The following is a 24,522-nucleotide window of genomic DNA, read 5'->3' on the forward strand; positions in this document are numbered from 1 at the left end:
TAACTTTGAGTGCTTTTATTCCTTATTATTTGATTAATTCCTATTTATTGTCATCAGCATCTTTGGAATCTCAATCAAAGCAGTGTCAATGATCGATGACAACTAATCAGTTACAATAAATTTACGTTCATGTGTAAAAATCGTTTAAATTCACTAACGTTATTTATTTATCCTAATAAAATTAGTTTTTTCCCTATTTGTTTCATTTTTTTGCTATCTATCTTCAATTTTTTTTCTTGATTTCCTTCAAAAATTTCTTCTGCAATACCAATGATAGCTTGACAATTTTTCATTGTAGTGAACAGTCTGACTACATATTATTTCATTCACCACTGGTATAACAAATACGTCGAAACCGAGAATATCATTCGTTAAATCGGGGGCTATTCCTATTATCAGGGTTCAAAATAAAAAAATTCTGACATCTAATGAACAGTCCTAATAAGCAACTAAACAAAAGTATCCATAGTTAGAAAGTGGATATTTTTTATTCAGTAACTAAAATGAATAGCTACAGCAATTAATTAATTAAGTTGAAAAACTGAATTTATTTGAAATTTTAAAATATGTACTGAATAATGGTTGACATTTTTTTTTTTTTTTTTTGACTCCTAATTCGAAAAAAGTTCTTTATCTATTTTATGGACAGAAGAAAATACTGCATCCTTTACATCCTGCTGCAGTAGGCATGCTTTTATAGTTTCCGAAGCATCAGAAAAATCAGTAGTTTTAATGGGAATTTTCATTATCGATTTCTGCATCAGAGTCGCTATTCATTGGTTCTGATAAAAACAACAATTACTGAATATTTTGTCCATAAGGTCTTTGTTTTTAAAACATCGCAACTTTATTTACAGTTCTTCATCTCACAAACACTTTCAAATTGTCAATTCCAACAGCATTAATCGCAAGCAAAACCAGAACCCACCAAAGATTTTTTTTATTATTATTATTTCTATAACAAAGCATTTGATCGGATTGTAAGTCATAAAACGTCTGCGTTGTAAATATTGGATGATGAATATTCTTCATTCAGCTTGCGCAACTTTTCTTTCCAATCTTTTACTAAATTTTCATTTCCATCCACCTTTTCTCTTCTTTTGGACTACGAGGTATATTTTCTTAAAACGATCGATCCAAGAATTGGATACTGAAAAGCCTTTCACTTTACGCTTTTCGGCAAATTGAAGGGCACTTCTTTGATCAAATGCCCAATGACGGTTAATTTTTCGGCACGAACGATGATGTATCATTTCACTTTGTCAGATTCAAGAACAGAAAGAGGAATGGTTTTTATTGACTTTCTTATTTTCGACGCTTTTTCTTCACACTGTGCAATTTCAATTTCTGCTCGTTGTTCAACAAAATAATGCTAACGTGGAGATTTCAAGGTGTTACGCTAAAACTTTTTATGGTCCAACTTTCTTCTCGAATTTGCGTAAAATATTAAGTTTTTCTCTCAATGAAAAGCGTTTTCATTTCCAACAATTTGGTATACTTCATAATGTTTTAAAAATTAAATGTTTCTCAAAATCGAACGTCCGATACGTCTTACATCTATGCATTGTAGAGTGGGGTGAGTTAAGAAAGGAATTTCTTGTCCTATCTATGCGAAACCTGTATAACAGTTTACACTCCTTACTCATCTAATCTGTATAAGATAGTTATTGTGATCATTTTTAAAACAATCCGATATTTTTCCAACCCAACTTAACAACGGAAAAAAATTTCGTCTCTGCAATTAATTCGAGATTTATTATTTGTTAAATAGGGCTTTTTACTTTCATTTTAAACAAGAAAAAAAGAAAGGTACGTAATACTGCTAAATTTGGTAAATAAGGGTTTGTTGATTCGTAGAACGATCGTATACAGAAATAAAAATAAATAGCAACTTACGTAATATGAAAAGGAAAATGGCTTGATATAATTAGCTCTAGCGCATCTTCACAAATGGAACTCTGTTAAATATCTGATGAAAACGATTTGAATTTAATTGCAATAATGAAATATATTGCAAAGTGATGCAAAAAATGATGATAAGAACTTTAAAGAAATTGTCAAAATCGTGCAATTGAAAAGATATTTATTTTTGCTTTTTAAGAATGCGTAAAATTCATTTTTGTGTTATAGCATTTTCGGAAGTCATTATAGTATAAAACGCCAAGATGTGGCTTCATTTTTACTTCATTTAAATCTTTACTAATAATAAAGTTAAATTTATATGTTCGTATTATCTCTCGTTCTACAGGTCAGACCATTTGACCTATAGTTAACGAATTAGCCACATTTATACTTTGGAAAGCGGAAAAGTACACCTTGGATCCATTTTTTGAAATTTTAATTAGAATTTTGAGTACTTAAAAATGAAGCTGAATTCTGACATTTTTCTGCAATAACTTCCGAATGCATTATTGCAATATTTCTGGAGAAACAGTGGGTCGTCTGAGGCAATTAACTCTAAATAAAATTTAAAAAAACTCTTTTCAAGGTGCCCATTCCAACTCTGCATATATGTTTGTTACAAACTTGATAGCTTTCATTTAAAACGGCCTCTAGATCTCCATAGCTTACACACATATTCTGCTTTATTAATAGCAGACCAGCTGTTCACCAAGAATATTGATTTTATTTCATTGCTTAATATTCAAGATGAATGAAGTCCTTTTAAGCATCGAATTATGACAGACATTACATCCGTGTTATTTCATCATTTTACTTCTGCATTTTATTGTATTGTAACTGTATTTTATTATTATTCATTAACTGTTTTTGGCGACCATTTGGCTGCTAATATAAATGATTGCTGAAAACTTCCATTCAATATTTCGTACAACTTAACTATGTGCTCTTAATGGCTCTCTAGCAAAAGATTTTTAAAATTCAAATTTTGATATATATATAACGCATACTATTCTAGATGCCTTACATTGTTCTATTTATTTCATTAAGCTTTTTCCTACCTTTCTCGATATCTATTTAAATATACAGAGTAAAGTGCAAAGGGGCGCTTCAGCATTGTTTTCTATTGAAGTTCAATTTGAAGGCATGCGCTGTCTTATTCATGTAGTGCTTTGATGGAGGGATGCAACTTAGCATAAAATTCGAGACATGTGGTTTTGAATGGCTCATTTAGTTGTGCCATGTTGAGTGATGTGAATAATATTTGAGATTCTCGTGTCATTGATTCGGATTCGCTCCCAGTTTAAATTTCAATAGTTTATTTAAAAATCCCTAAAAAATGCAATGCATCATCAGAATAGATACCAGACTCAGTCGAGCTTCTCGAGGCACGCGCCGTCTTGTTCGCACTTAAAATACACAGTGTTTTTAAGTAGGGATACCTCTTAGCATAAAATATATTCGGAAGTCGAGCCATAGGGCTTTAAAGGGCACTTTTAATCTTGTCATGTTGAATGATGTGGGCAGCGCATTAGACTCCCATGTTGTTCACTTAGACTCGTTCCTAGTATTTCGTTTTACTTTTTCATTTATCATTATATCGGTTATAGAAATTTCTTTTTATTTATCTTCTATATAATGTTATTTTTCCAAATCTTTTTCAAATTTCAATTTATTTCAAAATATCTAGGAAATACTATATATCAACAGGTTAGAATACAATACGAATCGAAAGCACGTGCACAGTCTTATTCTCTTTTAATATTCACAGTTCTTTTCAGCACGAATACATTTTAATGGAGAATTATCCGGGTTTTTTTTTTTTTTTTTTTTTTTGTGTGTGTGTGTGTGTGTGTGTGTGTGTGTGTGTAGTACCAAGATGAAGACACGCTCATATACACACATTCCCTTTTATGAATAAGAGAGCAGTTAATATATTTTATCACATCGGCTTCAACTGCAAACTTTTTAGAACTCATCTGCAAAAATGAATTAAAATTAAAACGTTTAATTTTTAATTAATTAAATGTTTTTTATTTTATTTATTTTTTTATCTACAGGTTTTTAGTCTCCTTTTAACTTCGTAGTATCTAGAATTCGGAATTTTTTTTTCTGTGAACCAATACTGGATTACATTAACTACTGTTGAACCAACAACCATAAGGGCTCAAAATCTAAATAATGGAATTTCAACATTTGATTCAATTTTTAAGGAAATTTGAATACTGCGAATTCTAAAATTGTAATCGTGTAAATGCAGATTATGGAATAAGTTCGGAACCAATATTACGTTTACCAAGCAAAAAACAAACACCATCAAAAATATTTTCAAAATATAAGCTGCTAGTTGATATCCGACACGTTGCTGCCGCAGATGAAATAATTTTGCAAATATCATTTGAAATAGTTATATTATTTAATTAGGAATGATATGTATTTTCTTGTCGACAATGAATAAATGAATTGAAATTAAATGATACATAAAGGAGAAGTGTTTTTATGTATTAGATATAATAATTGTACTATGCCTATAACCGTCGCGCAAGTGCAATAAGTTGGCAAAGTTTTGTTGTAATCAGATGAACGGTAAGGCAGCGCATAAAACATACGAACAAACAAAAATTCATTTTTATATATTATGTTTTCATAAGCTTTCGTTGAGTGCACATTTTGTCTTGTTTCCTGAAAATTTACATGATCATTTTTTCCGAATTTTGTAATTATTGTTTGTTTGAAAATTGCTTGTTTTTTTAGAGTTGATATTAAGGATTTTCTTCATTATTACATCATGTATGAAATCAAGAAAGTGTCTGATATCAAAAGCGTTTAGTTTGTCGTCTTTTTATTCGCTCTAGTTTGGAAGTTTTTTGACTCCTATGAACTTGGAAGTTTTTGAATTATTGAATAATTAAATAAAAGAGAATTGTCGACTTTTTTAACCTTGCATATTGTCATCATTTCATTTAGATATTGTGAAATGGCATTCAGTGGGATATTGAACCTCTTTTTTTATTATTTATTCAAAGATTCGCCAGTGAGAAAAGAGGACATTTCTAAACTTTTCAGAAAATGAGAAATTTCCCGAGAATTTTCTCAAAACCAAATGGCTAGAGAATATATTTGCTGTTAAACGTTGGCCAATTTGTTATATATTGTAAAGGGCAAGTTTATTGCAGTTTGTTTCCATGTTTATTTTGTATAAAACAAAACAAGAACCGACCCTTTCTGTCATAGTGAGATTTTTTTCTTGTCGTTATCCAAAATTACCAACCATTTTCTGCATTTGACATTTTTGATGCAGTATATATACAAGAAAAGCTTCCTTCTTGCTTCTTGAAAGTCTTCAGTATGCAATTCACTTGTAATAGAATCTAACAGTTTTTTGGAAGAATGTGGCTTGCAATTTAATAGAAGTTGAAGATTGTGAAGCATTCAAAAATCAAACTGAACAGTTTTTATCAAAATATTTAATAGATTCAATTTTTGAGTTTTTAATGAAAGATCGATCAGAAATTGTGGGTAGAAATAAGATTCTAATGATACTCTCCTATATCCAGACCACAGTTAAAATGAGATTCTTCTTAAATAAAAGTGTTCAAATTGAAAGCTTAAAAAAATGATGTGTTGCAATATGGTTTATTTTAGATAAATTGAAAAAATGCGGTGGACTAGAGAATTTTCGAATTACAAAAGAACTTGTATTATATGCAAAAAAAAAAATGTCTGTTCTAAATATATTAGAGTAGGAAAAGACTGCAATTTCAAAATGATAAAAAGGGTATAAAAACACCGCCTTATATGTTTTTAAAATTTAAAAAGAAATGGAAATTGAATAGACGATTTCTTGATTTCAAAAGTCTGCTAGCAGACCAGTTGAAAAAGAGGGGAGGGAGGGGGCGGAATAGTGATTCCCAAAACATAATAGAATCGAATAAATTCAGGAATTGAGATTAACAGAACAAATTAAAACGTAAATATTTTAACGGCAGTCTATCTCCAGATCCTTTCTTTACATGTGAATAAAGGTTTATCTCTTCAATTTTCCCTTTCATTCTCCTAACACTGGTTAAATGTAAGGTTAAAGTTTCTCGAGGCATTAATTTTTTTTAATGCATCTTGATTCAACTAAAATGTCATTAGTTAGCAGTAATTTCACTAGCTAGAGTGTTGGTATGTTTGTGAAGTGAACACCCAGCAATAGTTTGGGTGAAATTAGCATCTGGTAGTAATCGGGTATTTATTAACCTTAAAAGAACTTGTATTTTTATTTCGAAATTCATTTTGAACGGTAAATTTTGATTTATTTACTGAAAGATGAGTGAGGCAGATGCATTTGATGCTCTTCCCTAAAGCATTTAGAAGTAGTAGACGAGAAAATAATGATTGATTTAAAAATTAATATTGAAAATATTTTATTTAAGTTTATCATCTGCTTATTTATACTAAAATCTGCAGTTTTTATACAAGTAATTCTTGAATTTTCGACAAACATTTTTGTCACGAAATTTGATTTTTTTTTTTTTTTTAATAAGGATAAAAAAATTAAGTTCAATACAAAATATTTGCTTTAGCTCTCAAGAGTTTATAGTTTGTTAATGCACATTTTTGTTAATGAACCATAGAAATTTGCTGTTTATAATCAGTTTTCCAATACTAACCATTTTCCCTTGACTACTTTTAAAATTAATTAACTGAAATTTAAACCAGTTTAGTTTATGTATCATTTTGTTTTGGGACAAAAACAGCGAATAAAAACAAATGAAGTTTATTTCACAAACATCTATCATAAAGAATGAATCAGTATCTGGCTTTACATCGATTTTATAACAACAACACCCCTCTCCTGAAAACATCAATTAGTTATATGAAATCACAAACTTGACAGTGTATTTTTTTTTTTTTTCTTGATCAGAATTCCTCAGAGATTCTGATGCATTTGTAACAGATTCGTTCATCTCCAAAAGCTGTAGAAGCGACATGAAGAATTGGGTACATCAAATCACTGTTCAAAATAAGTCCATCCGCTCGGGCCAGCATTCGGAGAGAAAACAAGAGTCCGGAGCACGTGTATCTGGAATTTGTAGAATAAATGGTAAATAAAGATTTGAAATATAAATGAAAGTATTAAAATAACGCTCAGCGTTCTTATGGTGAACTTTAGTAACAAATTGTTCGTCTGGAACATTAACTTTCCAAGCTTTTGAAACTGTTAAAGGAAATTTTAAAACTTTTTCTTTATTACGAAATGAAATGTACTGAATCTATTGAAACTCCAGTGCTAATGTCTTTATAAAAGTTATATAAGAAAAGAATTTTTAAATATTTTAGATATATAAACTTAAGAAAGTAAAACTTTGTAAAGAAAAAGTAACTGTTTTAAAAGGAAATATTGCGCTCTATAACAAAATAAAAGTGATAGGGAAATTCTTCACGCGAATTTATTTTTCTGGGCTAGCTAGACTCTACATTTTTCTTTTCACCTGGGCATAATAAAATCAAAGGACAATCAACATAGGACTAATTATATTTTTAACAAAAATAAAGTCATGCAGCATGCTGACGTATTTTGTAACATACGTTATGAACACATACTGAGTTCATATAATCTTCGGTAAGATACGTCATAAGAATATAAAATTCCCCATAATAAAAAGAAACAACAGCGTGAAGAGATAATAATTTTCCTGTAAATTATCAAGCCGCACTGGCCTGGTGGTAAGGCCTCGAACCCGAAAGATTTCAAGTTCGAGACCCAACTCCACAATGTAAGCTGGTCTGGTGCACGCCTACCGTCCTGATGTGGTGTGCAAACTTGGAGAGGGGGGTGCCAGATCAGGTGTCGTCCTTGTCATCTGACCGCGGTTCAAGATTACGAGGTCCATCCCGAAATAGCCCTAGTGTTCTTTTAAAACGGGACGTTAATATAACTCGACTAAACTTCTGTAAATTATCTAAGCAAAATTCTGATTTAGATATTACTACCATTTCACCCTTTCTCTTTTTCAGGTGCGAAAGATCGATTCCAATGCAGATCCGCCCCATATGTGCGCCTGTCGTGGGTCGGACGTAGAGAGTAAAGTTCTATCCGATTAGGATCCAAAACTATCCGGAGAGACTTCGAGTTGTTTCCAGATGGGTCGTATCAGTGCCGTTGTTCTTAACTTTGGTAACCTAGCTTTATGACGTAAAACTCACTCATACAGCTAGATAACCAAAGAAAATAGCAACGTTATTACACTCCTCTGCAAGGCTCCTCTGCAAGGCTCCTGAAAGAAAAATAAGTATGGATATCTCTGCATGTAATATTTTGTGTATTTTGATTGTGAAACTATTTGAACGTGTTTACAGGACCATCATAATACTCGAATGCGTATGAATAGACGACTTAAAAGGATGAAAAGAATCGCTGCAAAATTTACTTATTTTTTTTAAGAATTTATTAAAATCGGAGAAAAAGTATAGAAAAATAAAATTGTCACTTTATTTAAATTTTATTAAATATTTACTTTATTTAAATTTTAAAAGAAAATAGAAATGGCGATAAAACGTTTCGAAGTTATAGAGAAAAAGTATTAAAATTTCGATTCATTTTTAATTAAACTTTTAATAAATTCTTACTTAGTGAGCACCCGCTGCTCAAGAAGTAACTGCGTACCATATTTCTATTTTGCAGAATGATTTTTGCATCATATCGTAATTTAAATCCAGTTACATCCAGCTTGTAAAAACTACCATGTTAAAAGTTCATTGCAATTTAAAAAACTGCAATTCAAGTTTATTTCTAATGAAAAAAAATATATCAACTGACGGTAGTGTAGTGATTAAATGATTGTTTTTCAATATGAAACCACGTTTTGCTATTGAGTTACGAAGAGTAGCGGTTTGACTAAACTAATTTTTCTCGGTACTCAAAATTTTCAATTTCTTTCTCCGAATTGCAGTTGTGAAGGTCACGGGAAAAAAATCGATAGCATTCATACTTTTCTTGAAACTGAATATATTTCCATATTTGATTGAAATTTTTTTTAAATATTTAACTCATTGTTTTTAACTTCTATAACTGTTCTCTTTCAAATAGTGTATATGTATATACTGAATTGTAACATTTTAGCTTGTTTTGTTCGAGTTGTACTTCAAGATATAATTGGAGGGTTCAGAAGCCAATCAATATTAAATCATTGTTAGAATTTTCATTTGCCAAACAAAGCATTCAAGTCGTTGTCTTCGACACGTTTAACAGTGGTGCAAAATGACGGGGTCTGTCCCGTTGGAGCTCGAGTGTTGCTTCTAAACAGAAGTAATAACTAAATTGAATTAGATATTATTACAACATCACTTGTAATCATCACGAGATAAATCAACAAGGGTGGTCTCTCAAAAATTTTCTCGTATATTTTCACTCCCTTCCTAAGCTTAAAATTGTGGACATTGGCGAAAGCCGCAGACATCAAGAGGGATTAATTAATTTTTTTTTTTTTTTTCACATATGAGAATTGTGTGCTTTGTAATATACTACTACTAGAGAACTAGTACTTGTGACACTGGTTATTTTTACGAACTAGCAATTACATGGCGAAAGTTATTGCTAATTATCAATCTTTGTTGATAATCTAGCGTGCGATCACTGGCATATGGTTAATATGTGAGAGTCAGAAAATTGAATATGAGCACTTTTTTTTTTCGATCGATTTAAACCAAAATTTAACTTAGAATTGTAATCACAAGACCACATATTATATTTATTTAAGCCATTCCGTTTACACGACTGGCAGACAGATAGTCAAACTTTGGTCAGATATCGTTCCAAATTTAATTGAGGCCCACATTTTAGATGCTAAAACTGTAGCAAATTTTATTTATTTAAATTTTTATGTTTTGTAACCGTAGTAGTATTTTATTTGTTCTAGGATAGACAGACTTCTTCAGAATGGATTTCATTCAAAATTGGGTATCAATCTACAAATTTGGCATAAACTTCATATACTTTCATCCCGTCTAACATAAAGCTTTTTTTTTTTCTTAGTTATATATTGTTCATAAACAGACAGACATAGTTCCAAAAATACATTTTCTGTCTCAAGGAAATCTGAAACGTCAAAATCCGAGGCTGGCGACTTCTCTTTGCATACGAGAAAATAAAAAAGGGGGAAATATTCAGATCGACTGTGAGTCAAGGTTTATGATGAAATATAAAATTGTTCAGCTCAGTGAAGAAAATACAGCATTGTGAAGATGAACTTCTTTTCTAATAATAAATCTGGCACATAAAGACGAGTAAAATTCATCCCATTTTTGTAAATGGATTACTAAGCATTGAAAGTTCGTAAATATTTTCCTTTAACATAAGCTTTAAATTATGCATTCTTTCAAATTCTATTTTGGAATTTATTGCAAATATCACATATGACTTACATAGATTGATTTCAAAAATATTGTAGTTTTGAACTATAAAAATTATGATATGACTGATTCTATAAAGAAACTTTACGAGATGATCTTCTTTTCTATAAGATATGTATTTCAAGGACTGTATGGGAAGAATGGCTTTTCAGATCCCGCTTTATTCAAACTTGTATAAGAAGCGGGTGTTTGATCCATTGCCGTTACTACTGTTTCTATAAATATGCCCACATTACAGGAGGGGGAAAAGCGATGGTTCGGAAACTTATTGAAAAGTTTTCTACTGACAAATTCGATTCTTTACGTTAAAGTAATTTTGTTCTATTTCGGTTGCGATAAATTTGTTGCATTGTTATTTTTATATAAGGAGGGGGTTATATTGTTTCAAAAATTTATGTTTTGACCACACATTTTTAATGTTTATTGTTTTACACTGAATGCTTTCTAAGCGTTCTAATGGTGCTAAGATTACATAGAATTTTTATGTCGTTTGAATATATCGTTTAAGTTTCTGATTCCAAAAATTAAAAAAAAAGTAATAAAAAGGGTTTTCGTGTGTCTTCCAAGATTGGCGCATGGAGTATCACCACTTCATAATATTCAGAAAAAGGAAAATGCACCTGAATCTTCTTGTGACAAGAGGTGCTTATATGGGTAGTATCAGAATTGGATAAAAATCTATAAGGCCATTTAGATAAGCTAAATTTCGCACCCCTTTCAAAAATAGAATATATTTATTCATTTTAATATCCATAAAAACAATTTTTAAATAACAAATATTACACAAAAAAAAACTGAAATAACAAATCAATGAGAGATGATCTTCAAAAGAGTGCACTTTATCATATAAGCTAAAGAAATATTAAATTAAAGCAATTTTAAACAAAGTGTTTAAAAAAATCACGAAATATTTTTTATGCATTCTAAATTCTCAGAAACAAAGTGTGCCAGGCTGCTATCTTGTGAATTAATCAGTCAAATGCAAGAAAAAAAGAAAAAAGATTTCACTAAGCACTGGAAATAATTTGGAAACATAAATAAAATCAATCTTAATATTCTAAAATGTAACGATATTTCCCTTTAATTTGAACGAATAGACGATCTGGATGGTTCATATGAATTAGATGAGCCTGAAGGAGCCCCACACACACATAAGATAATAAAAATCACACACCCTCGGAGGTCTCTGGACTGCTACCTAATCAACACTGTTTCATACATGAGAAAACGAAATTAGATTAATTAGGTGCGGCGTTTTTACAGGTGAACTATGAAAACATTCGAACTCATTTATATTCCAATTTCAAAAGTGGCCCGACCGTTTTGAAAGAGCCGAGAACTTTCTGTGGCGCCCGTTTTTGAATCCCGACGCACGTACCCGCAGGTGTCCCTGAGCTGTCTGCCCACAGCCCTCGTCCACTTCTCTCGATATTTATCCGCGACCTTCAAGACGGCGCGAGATCGTGCACTGAAGAAAAATAGCTAAAACTGGTTATTTCTTATCACAGCTCTGGACGAGATTAGGTACGGCCGGGGGAAAATTCCAGTACGTCTGTCTGCATTGCCGCCACTTTGAGATTTCGGAAAGAAGCAGCTCTCACAGAAAAAATTTTATTTTTGAAAATAATAATAATTAATTTTTATGCCGGAAATCAGCTAAATAATAATTGTGATAAATATATTCTACTAAATTAAATTAATTTTTAAAAGGCCATTTGCTGAATTTGTAGCCAGAATAATCTATTTACCTGAATCCACATCCCAGGCAGCATAAAAAGGAAGGAATCAGACAATATCCAAAAAATAAACAAAATAAAATTGAATAAAAATCATTAAAAAAGAATGGGAAAAATAAACCTATTAAAAAAAAAGAGCAAGAAGATATAAATAGATTCTTTTCAAAATCTCCTTGAAGCTTGTTTCGTCATAATTGCCATACCAATATTCTATGTACTGAGAAGAAGAATTCTTCTGAAGGCAACTCAAATTTTAGTGATTATGATTACTGTAATGAAATTTGATCTATCAATCAAATAAACTATTCAATCAATTAAATCTATTCAATCTATTAAAACTAGTAATTCCGGACAAAGAGTCGAAATTCGGGCATCTGCTCAATTTAATCAAACATTGGCAATCCACAAAGCACGGATAATGTTCTTCTTATTCGTTTGACTTTTCAGAAATTAAGCAGAAACCAGTCACAAGGAACTTGACTGATACACATATTTTCAAACAAAAATATCTCAGATTGTATAGTTAATATATTTAAAGTAATTTGGAAGACCAAAGAACCAGCTTCCCTGTCTCAAACACTGATCTGATTTTTAAAATTTTTAACTCATCATTTCAAATTTTTAGTTCATCATTTCGAGGAATTGGCATCATTCGTTAGCTATTATATGTAATTAAATCTATAGATTAAATTATAAATAATTTCTTAAAATTATAAAATTGTATCTAAAAGTATATGAAATTTTAGCTGTTTAGCGCGAAGTGATCAAAAATAGAAAGTCAATAGCAAAATTACAAAATAGCAGGCTTTATTGACGTGAAGCAAATGAAGTTAAATAAAGATATGCTGACGGCCGGGGCCTGAAAACAGAAAACTATACTCATCTTCATGAGTCTGAGGATGGGGGGAGGGGTAAACAAAATAAACAGATAAGCAGCACAATTTCTTTTCAAAATTCTTTCCTTATCGGGCAATGCCTTATAGGATTTCCAAAACCTCTGGGGAAAAAAATATTTATGAAGAGAAATAATAGCTTTTTTAGAAATTGACTAAAATTTTTACTAGAAAATCACTTTGGTAATAGCTATTATAAAAGCACTGTGAATTTCTAATTATTATACCTTTTATAATTTCACCGCTACCATCAAATCTAAGAGAAACCAAAAAGAGTGTAATCATTTGTCTCCCTTCAGAAAGAAAAAACAAATAAAAGATGCCTTCTTCGATTCGAGCAAAACCAACAAAAGTGATGCCATGCTCCGCTGATTCCTTAAAACAATAGATCGGCCAATGGCCTCCAGCCATCTTCTACAAGCGTTATTTGCAGAATGCCTGCTAATACACAAAACAACTCGGGAAGTAAAAAGGACCGCAACAAATCTGTAGTGGTTTTATGTGCTTATTTATTTTTGCTTCCATGAAAAAATACCACTGAATTGTTGATTGTTTGTGGGTTAATCCTCGGTCATTAAAATATGAAATGAGACTGATTTTGTATGTTTGGATTTTTATCTTTGATGCATGAAATTTATCTTACTTTTTCGTATACGAAGTGCACAAAAACTTAGAATTGTACTACCCACACGAGATTCCGATTCAGCAATTCCGAAGGGTTTTTTTTTAAATTTTTTTTTAAAGAATATTATTTTTCTCTCTGTGAGCATAATTATTCAAAAATGCAATGATTTAGATGGTTGAAATTTGATATGTTGTTTTTATACCTAAATTGTAGATTTCTATCATATTCTGGACGAGTTTCTTCTACCGGAAGTCTGACTGTTTGGCACAATATTTATGTGGCCATAATAATTTGGAAACACAAACAGCAAATAAGGAATAAAACTTAGCATAGATTTGTATCATTTATATTTGTAAAATTTGTATTTACTTTTTAAAACCCTTCAAATAGTTGACTGTCCGTCTGTTCTTTCGCGTACATGTCAACGCGATAACCCAGCAACACAATAAGCAAGAATCAAGATCACAATCACATTTTTTTACCGTAATTGCAAATAGGAAATGATGAATCACATCGATCAGAGAGATGAAGCAGTTTTTCAAAATGCATACTCAACAATCTTAGCCATGTAACAAAGCTTATCTCAGAGCATTGCATGCTGGTGTTGAGTATGCTTGAAAAGTTCAGAGCTTTTGAATTAAGTTTTTCTCGACTTTTATTTCATTGTGATTCTTCCAAAAACTTCAATCTATATATATAAATGATGAGCACATTAATAGGTGAATCTATTAAATTGCTCAATGTGGGAGCGTCGGATAACTGAAAGGATTCCTAAGCGATATTCCTTTACTTTTGGGTAGCAATTGGTTGAAGATTACTTATGGTTTCACCTACTGGAATATGTAACCGCATAGAAAATCATAGGAGATTATTTAAGCGATTTTATGTGACGAAAAAGTTTACTTCAGATCAATGGCATATGCAGCATTTTTGTCCCATACGGTGTGAGACAGATTTTGTGATTATAAAAAGCTTGCAGTATCAGTATCTATATAATTATTACACAACAGGCCAGGCAACAAAAACAGACAGGATTTCCTTGTCATTTTGCCAGATTTTTTATTCTAAAATGGCGCCGAACGAACGAATCAATGAAATACCGTTATTGATAAATTCTATGGCAGTTAACTCTGTTCATTGTTCTCATGTAATTCGTTTTCATGCTGATTCCCTTCATTTCTTTGTGAAAAATTATTTAAAAAATAGTATCAATGATTAGAAGACCGGACTGTTGAAAGACTGAAGCACATTCAAGCAGATTTCACTGACTAGGGGAATGCAAAAATGTTGAAAATTCTCAGCATTATAGTTTGTAAGCATTTAACATTTTATTTGCATTTTTTGTTGAAAAAAATTATCGATTGAAATGTTAAAAAAAATGAACTTAAATGTCATTTGTCAACATAGCATAATACTTATTGTCTAATTGGAAGCGTCATATATTACTTGCAGAGAAGTAATCGACATGTTCAAAAATTTTCACATTTTATTAAAATGAAAATCCAATTTCAGTTTATTTTAGAGGTTAAAAAATACGATAAAAAAAACACACCTTCAACATCGATTCTTGGTGGGAGAAAATATGTTACATTTGCATGTGTCTTCATCATTGGCGCAGGTTTCTTTGACTTCTGGCCCTAATCAATTAATGCCAGATAAATTAGTTCTTCATTGTGAAGGACTTAAAAGGAAATATCACTGTGTGAGAGAAAAATATTTAATCAAATATTTCTTGACAGTTGAAAAGTGCATTAGTTGTACTAAAATTATTAATGTAGAAGAAGAAATGTAGGGAAGAGATTTCATTCCGTATGAAATCAAAACTATTATGGTTAATGATAAATTATGGTTATGGTAAATAGCATTGCTATTGAAGTTGCTAATATAAAAAAATTAGAAGAACAAATAGTATTAGAAAGGATAACTTATTAATCTAAATAGTTATTTATTAAAGAATATTAAGTGAGAGAAAAACTTCCCACAGTTTCTTTGACTGATTAATTTGTATTAATAGTCGATAAACTAGCATTGCCATTTAACCTTAAGTGTGTTCAGGCAGAGCACAATCACCGTTTCAAGAATTTTTATGTAGAAATTATCATAATTTTTATGATAATTTTTTACATTTGAAAAATGACCCTAATTTCAGAATAAAGGCCAAATATTCACTTTCTGATGATAACATGGGTCGGATTTTCAAGAAATTAGGGTCATCAAGAAAATCACTATCTTTCTCCAGTAAAAATCTAAAATATTGGGACCTACTCTCATCGTCTAGTGCTTATAATTGGTTTATTTAAATTTTTTTCTACCAGTTATTTAATCATTTATCTGAGAACGCTTCAGATGCATGATTAAAAGATTCTGATTGATTCAAATTCAATAAGAGATTCAGATTCTTCTCTGACCATGCAAAAGTTTTTAAAAAGTGTCACTGCATCCTTTTACTTACCCATCGCTTCGTAAATGCTTATGCTCCCAAATAAGAGTGACAACTGCAGTTATTTATATAATGCCAAAGTACTTAAGAGCATATATCTTTCAAAACACATGTTTCATTCATGCAATAAATTTTGGCCTTCCTCATCATATTTTGGCTGAATTTAAATTCTGATAGCAAAATATTCATCAAATGTTGAAATTTGGAATCCGGATTTTCTCTGAATATCTGACTTATACATTTATAAAATTTCAAAGGAAACAGAAGTGAAGCCAACTGTTATGCCCATAGCTGAAGATCAACAATATTGTCAAAAATGGTCATCTCAGTTGTAGCCAAAAACAGCTAACTGTATGCACTTTTTTTTTTTTTTTTTTGCTTCTGGTCATCATTAGTCCTTAGCAAATTTGATTCGTGAATTTAGAGTTGGAATTCAGGGAACCTGGTATTTTGTCTATCCTTCCATCTTATTATAACTGCTCTACTCATATTGCTTCTGTTAGTCCTATTTTTTTTATTGCAACCTTTCGGAAAAACGGTCTGTGTTACTGGTTAAAAGACCATGAAAAGTAAACAAATGAGAGGGGGAGGGGGAGATTCTGTCATGTTTTTTCCACTTCACTTTCGTCGCATCTAACAAAGTGTGACAGCATTAATGTCCCTCGTGGTAGCCTGCAGGTGTCTTTCCCGGTAATTCCCTCAGCCCAGACATGTATCAGGGTGTAGGTATACGCACACGGCTGGTTGCCGACGTTTTAATGGACAAGTTAAACATCCCGTCCTCCCCCACTGGAATCGAGATGAAGGTTGGCAAACCAAGTGGAACAACTCCGTTGAAAGAGAGCCGTAGCTGAAGCAGAAACATTTAATAAGGAGTTGATGCGGGCAAAAAGCTTCTATTGTTTTCGGCCGAAGTCGTTTGCAGTGGAACGACTCCCTCCCGCCTTGACCTTTTGCCGAACTGAGAAACGCGGAAAAGCACAGATGATTCGTTCCCAAGTAGACTCGGTTAAGAACACTAGGAATCTGATAGATGAGTTCGTTCTTCCAGAACCTCGCTTTGTGCAAAGCGAATACAATAGAGCATAATTTTTGGGGAGCATTTCATCAATGATCAGAAAAACAAATTGCTTGGGAGAATTAGAGGGAACAATAATTACTCCGTTACTCTTTGAAAGAATTAGATTACTTGAAAAATTCCGTAGAAAAGTGTCATAAATACACTTGATGATTTTTCTAAAAAAATGTTTAGTTTTAGAATGGATAATAGAAGCGATCTGTCAGCTGCTTGAAACAATTTCCTCCTGTCATAATACTGAATCGCGAAAAAGCAGAAATTCGGTTAAGAAAGTTGGATTCTGGTTGAGGAGTCCGTTCTTCCAGAATAAAAAAATCAAATCAATTTCATCAAGAATAAGAAGAACAAAATATTTAAAAAAAGTTAAAGGAACCAATAGTTGTTCTAGAACACTGAAAGAATTATGAGACATAGCACATGCTGAAGAAAAGAATTTAAAATATCCCTAGAGATTAATCATTCAGAAAGGATTAGAATTTACCTCATGGGCCTAGAACTGTTTGTTCTAACTGCAAGCTTCATTTAATGCTTAAAATCCTAGTTTTGTTTTCAAAGAGAAATTCTTCACTAAAGTGTTACCGATATAGAATAAAAGAACTTTAAACTTAAAAGGTTTAGAAATTTGGCAATTTCTACAGAAAGCATATTTCTAATTTTGAAAATCTAAAAGAATATTTGTTTCAAATAAGACCGTTTAGAGCAGGATGGAGGCATGACCTCTTATGATCTTTTTTAGAAAATCATCATGGAAATGGTTATATCAGTTTCTATTGATATCTTTTTTTATTTATGACAATTAATTCATAAATAAAAATTAAAAATTTATATATAACTTAAAAGTCAGTACTTTTTAAAATTATTTATTCGGATAAATGGCTCTAATGTTAAACGTGATAAAATTTCCGTTCTTAAATGCTTGTCTCAAATAAAAATTAAATATATTATAAACAAGACAAGTGAATGTGTATCTACAATATCTTATAGCAATGCATATAGGCCATTAAACACACGATTACATTTGAGATTGAAAAATAGGTTCAGTTTTCATTTTTTATGCATCTTGTTTATTTCTTTAAAAAATTCTATCTTCAAGAAGAATTCGATCTGTTTTCTTTGTATTTCAACTACTTTGAACATTGATTTCGTTGGTGAACTTCATATAGAAGAACTTTTTTTTCCAGATGCTTATATGTATTAGAAAAAAGAAAAAATCATTGTTATAATTACTTACTAATATATATATATATATATATATATATATATATATATATATATTTAAATTTTTACATTACATATGCTAGGGTACATTTTACGAATTTTTCACATGTGCAAAATTTATAGGTAAATGTTATATTAAATTTTAGCGTTTTTTCATAAAATTTTTACAATCTGTAATGTCGCAAATTGTTAGTATCAACTTTTCTGTCAGTGCGGAACTTGTGAAAAGCCTGCATTTGTAAATACAGACTGTAATTTCGAACAAAAATTATTTTGCAACGCGTACCTCATTTTCGGACTGAAGGAGTACGTTTTTCCTTCTACAGATTTTCATGCAGATTTTAACCCGATTGCAAGACAACGTAAAAGAGCTGTAGAATGAAGCTGTCACAGCATATTCTTTTGTTTTGGCCAGATTCCTGATGTATTTAGGATCCTTTACCTTCCTCCTGCGGGTACGGGTTGCATCTCATAATCATCTCGCTGCCGAGTCTTCCCGGTGATTTAGCGCTGCCGTGACTGGGAGCACTGTATAAATTTGCTGGTACGACATTGTCTGCGAGAAGTTGCGCAAGCGAGATTTCTGGAACACTCGAGCTTTTTCTCATGCTCTACTACAACGAGGATTTTAACTTTTTGTTATAACGGAAAATGACAGTAAGCGTCAAAAAATTCGATCACAGAATTCTGAGAAATTTATTAGGACATCTTTAGAAACCATCCATGGAATTAAATTTCTTGCGTGTCTGTCTGATAATCTGAAGACAGAGCGTATTTTAGGTAGATAAAATTTGGCATGTGGTCTTCACACTAAATTTGTAGATTTCCAGGAAACTTTGAATGAAATCTGCCTTCGGGAAGTCTGTCGAATTTCAGCAGTCGTCCGAATGCAAATGGCGACCATTCAAAAACTTACAATGCAAAAAGGTTGAAACTCACCGGACGGATTTCTAATCGAGGTTTTAGATCTGTGCCATATCTGTTTAAAATAAATCTACCAACGAGATAACTATCCGTTTTTTAAGATAATCGCTCGTATGGGAACACAGCAAGCAATGTAAATGACATTTTATGAATTGCCTTGTAAAAACTTTGTATTTGTAAATCTAATCCGCCGGACGGAAAATGCATGCTCTATTTTTTTCCACTTTGCCACAAATGTGCCATTTTGGGTTAATGCATTGAAATTAATGTTACCGCTTATTAGATAAAGGAATATCACCGTTGGTTTAAAAAAATATTCGCGGCAACAATGGTTTTTCTAAATTTCTTATTAGCATATTTTGTCTGTACAAAAAATAACTTTTTTTTCTGTTTAATTTTTTAGACGATACTATTTAAATAAAATGTTTAGAGGTAATTAGTATTCCCACATCTAGTGTTTAATAACTAAGTGTAAGTTTATTGTTTGCGAACAAAATTGAACAAATTTAGAGGATTAATGACATAGTTTAAGGAAAATGACTAATTCCATTCACCATTGCACCGGCTATTAATAATAAAAAAAATACCTGTAACTAACGAATTTTTAAATGATTTTTATTTTTATTTTTTATTGACCCGAGTCGGCTGCGAAGTCAGTCATTTGCCAGAGCAAAAAGATAAATGTTTAAATCCTGCTATCATTCATGTCGTACTTCAAGCAAACTTGCGCATGTGTAGGCTGTTCGCCCAAAAAGAACAACCCTGCTCGACAAGACGTCGCCGTGACCCTGCAAGGAGGGGGAATAGTAATGGGGGAAGGGGCGGCAACACGTGGTTGAGGTGAGCAGCTTTGGCAACCCTGAGGGCAGGTGAGATGTTATCTACCGACCCCCCCCCCCCAACCGGTACACCGGCGGAGAAGACAAACAGGTATGTGGAAAGGACAACATTCCAGAGGAGGACCCCGGCCTCACCCTCTTAGAATCGTCTACAAGAAGACTCCCACGGTTCTTTTAGAGTGTTCTTTTTGCTCGATTTTGGTTTCAAACACGGGGGAGGGAGACTTCGGGTTACCGGATAAAAGAAACGCCCCCTCCTGGAGTGTGGGCTGACGCCTCGTTTGCAAAGAACATAATGAGAAATCGTTTGGATTTGTTTTTGCTTGCGCGGTTGGCAATACTACAGCCCAAACGAAAGAATGCGATTACCGATAGAGGCTATTAAAGTGACTGGGAAGCGGTTCAGTGGCAGCAGCAAGATATGAGACCCCGGGCATTTTTTTTTTTTTTTTTTTTTTGTTACTTTGCCACTTCTGGTTTTAAAAATAGACATGTTAGTATTTTGTCTTCATGGTGACCGGGGAAATCAAGCTCACAGTCACTCAACTATAAAAATATTGCTTCTAAATGCAAATCAAGCAAGAAAGTGAAGAAACACATACATTTAATAATAAAAATACATTTCGGACACAAACTAATTCTTTTTTCTAAATTTGATAATGTTTTTTAGGTCGGTGTGTTAAGAAAATTGCATGTTGCGAAAATCGTTTCTCACAGAAAGCAATGATTGCTGCTCAATTTAGAAAGAAGCTCCTTCTTGGGTTCCCTACAGGTATCTTTGGGTTGGGCTGGGTTTTCGGAAATTTTGGTCATATTTTCAGTTTAAAAAAATGCTTTGCTCTTTTTCTCAACAACTTCAGAATGTTATCGTGGCAAAACAATTTTTACAATGCATTAAAGTATCTTGAAAATAAATTAGATTTTCAATGCTGGGGGTAGATTTAGATTAAGTTTTCTTGGATTTTTTTAAAATTTGATTTAGCATAATTTTGAAAATTAATATAAAGACAATCTTCTAACAATGCTTTTTAATTCTGTAATAAAATTCAAATCAATTTTATTGTTTCATAAAATTTTTTACTCACATTTTATACCAGAAATTTCGTTTTAAAAATGATATTTTTAGGTTAATTTTCTTTCTGTAAACTGAATATTGAAATCTTCCCCACGGAATGAAAGGATCGGTGCAGCAAGATATCCAACTCTAAAATATCACAGTTCTTTTATGTTTCAGAGAAGAATTTTTGTCTGAATTTTTTAACTGCATCCGTAATTCTTAATTTCGACGTTTGGTCCCCTTCACAAACATCAAATTTTCAGATTTCTAATCCCAATTTTGGGCCGTATTATGTTATTAAGCATTAATTTGCTACTGTTGACAGACTAAAATTGAAATAAATGTCAACACAAGGGTTCCTTTCTCTTAAAGCACATCGTGGGGGGCAGAGCTACGTATGAAGGTAATATTGTGAATTAAATCAAGTATGAATTTTGCACTTTTTCCTGTTGAATAATTGCAATCAAAATTACAATTTTGGTGTCACGACCACATACCAAATTTCAAATTTACATCTTGTTATGATTTGAAGCATATACACAAATAAGCAAATTCTAAGCTCAAATTTGCACACTGACCTACAAGTATGGTGCTAAAATCATATACAGTTAAACCAGTCCCAGCACTGAATTCGAAATTCTTGTAGGAGGGGAAAATCAAATTATAAAAATTTCGATTTATAATGATATATTTTTGATATTCCACAATATCAATAAACAGAAATTTCATCATTTCCATTCATATATTTTTTACAGCCATGCTACTTTTTGAATTCATCGAGCCATCCAGAGCTATTTGGGAAATTCACAAATTTGAAGCATATTTAGCATTATCTTCGTTATGGAATTTCGACAATGCCAAGATTCCATGAATTAGGTTTTAATGTTATTATGCTGACTTGCGCTAGGACAAACATACTTTTTACATAATGGATTTTGTCCTAAATGGAGCAGAAGTTGATGCTTTTGTCTTTTAAGCTGACGCATCAAATTTTACCATCTCACTCATTTTTTTTTTATCCGTTCTGAGGCTATTTTGCTGGTGGACGAACATAGTTCCCAAACTGCAATTTCGAACTAGAGGCATTTCTTAAACGCAGACATCATCAAAATCTGGAAGTAAAATGCTTTGATAACTGCAGTATTTTTGTATGCTTTATACGATGAATTGAATAGGCAACGACATTATGTACAACTTTATATAAACGCCTTGCCAAATCGACTAGTTAAAAATATTAAATACATTTATGAATGCACGAGGTAATGATTGAAAGTAAGTTATTTTTTTAAAATCATTGTGAGAAACCGAATAATTAGAATCGTTGCGAGTGAGAGAGACAGCGTTGAACTGACACTTTTTCATTTTTTTAGAACGGCATGAAAATAGTTTTGTTCCGAGTCAATTCTCCAAAAAACCATGCAAATTCCAAAATTAGGAACAACAATAATAAACCATTTATGGATGCTATATGAGGTGGCAAAACTCAAAAGAATCCTTTCAAACCACAGATTGAACATTTTATACAGAAGCACACAAGAGTATTCTCGCTTTAATTATTGATAGAACTCATGGCCAGTATACACTTGTATCAAAAAGTATTATTATATTTCTTATTACTTCAATTAGTATTCAGTATTAAACTTCCTAAGACAAATATATACACTTACTTGGCAAGAAATCGGCATATATGTTTTGTACTGTTGATCGAGCACCTAAAACAGAAAAACCATAGATATGTATACAACTTACATTATAAAAACACCGAAATTATTTTCAGAAGTATTGAAATAAAGTATCCATAAACAAGAAAATAAATGTAAGCTTAAAAAATTACATCATCATCACTTTATGCTTTAGTTATTTTGCGCATTGCCTTCTGGAGAATGTCAGACCTGAGCGGGAACTTTTGAGGACTTGAGACAACTAAAGCTAAGCTTACTTTCTCGGAATTTAGAGAAAAAAAAAATTTGATTACTCTTTCCAATGCGATTTCTTAAATATGGAAAAATGAGTTAAAGAGGCTTCAAGTAACAACTTCGTTCATTTCTTATTATAAAAGACAAATTTTATTTTTCGAAAGTCGGACTGTTTTTATTCTCTTATTTTGATGCAATTCGTGCGCTTTAATCCAAACATCTAAACCAATTACTTTCGATTTGCCATGTTACATTTTAAATAAATAAAAGTGAATTCAAGTGTCATTTATAATCCAAGCTACAGAATCGAATTTTTCTAAGCTACAAAAAGAAAATTTCTTGATAATGAACTAAAAGGCCATTTTTTTTATTAATGAAAAATATGAAAGCATTTTTACCAAGATGAAGCTTGTACATTAACACAATATAATTCAGTTAATTCAATCAATAATAACGTAGCAAATTAAATTTTATAAAATGAATTGGAACGCAACATCTGTACAATATTAAACTCAAGAGGGCTCCATTCAGGGTTTTTCCGCAATAAATGATTTTTTTAAAGACATTTTTTTAAACAGTGGTATTTTCCAGTGTAAAATAGTGTTTTCAAGAAGAATGAAACAAACAGACAAACAAAAAAACTAAGCAATGACAATATTAATAAACACCTAGCACAACTTTGCATAAATAAGATTGCCTTTTTTTAGTTGGATTTTTGTTACTCTGGGATTCCAGTATGGGTTGCTTGACTTTTGCACTGAAGGGTATCCTTAAAAAAAAAAAAAAAAAAAAAAAAAAAAAAAAAAAAACAAGGTTCCGAAAACGTGGTAGGCAAAAAAATATTTCTCTGAATAAATCGAGAAGAAGGGTATAGAACAAAATAGGGCTTAAACAAACAGGAAAAAAAAGAAAGAAAAAAAAACCTTCTATTTAAGTTATCAATTCCTAATCAATGCATGTTTACCAGCAGTCAATTTCTTATATTTACATTTGAGATAGTTATTCTATAAAATAAGGAATTAAAAAAATGATTTTGTTTAAAGTAAATGCGTTTGCATAAATCTTAGTTGCTGTTGAGCAGATTTTTCTTACTTGAAAAAAGGATCACATATCAACATGATGTTTTAGATTTGAGAGACAGCATATGAACCGCAAAATTATTAGAGGATAACAGCATCTGCCAAGCAGATGCTAGTGCATTATTTTTTTAGAATGGGGTTCATTTTACAATATCATAAATTGTACAAAAAATAATAATATTAAAAATAGTTGAGTTAATTACTATTTCTAATAATGATATATCAATAAGTATCACTGCTGTTTTCAACAATGAATCTGAAATCTAAAAATGATTGTCCATTGTGTGTAATCAATGAATGAATTAGAGTTAAAGCAACGCTATTTATGTTTTATAAAAAGCACATATTTGTGTTCTCTTAAATTGCAAATAAGTAATATCTGGATAGAAGTGGGAATGAATCAAAAACTAGCCAGTGT

At 31.5% G+C, this 24,522-nt stretch overlaps 1 long non-coding RNA gene across 1 annotated transcript; it reads right to left on the reverse strand.

Moving 5' to 3' along the window:
- Nucleotides 1-6,648: 6,648 nt before the first annotated feature.
- LOC129965413 (uncharacterized) lies at nt 6,649-15,237 on the reverse strand. Its single transcript, XR_008784209.1, has 2 exons — nt 15,106-15,237; nt 6,649-6,970 (listed from the first exon to the last, which is right to left on the reverse strand). It is a non-coding gene; the product is annotated as an uncharacterized LOC129965413 (long non-coding RNA).
- Nucleotides 15,238-24,522: the final 9,285 nt, after the last annotated feature.

The sequence above is a fragment of the Argiope bruennichi genome, chromosome 4 (assembly GCF_947563725.1).
Source record: "Argiope bruennichi chromosome 4, qqArgBrue1.1, whole genome shotgun sequence".
Classification (NCBI taxonomy): domain Eukaryota; kingdom Metazoa; phylum Arthropoda; class Arachnida; order Araneae; family Araneidae; genus Argiope; species Argiope bruennichi.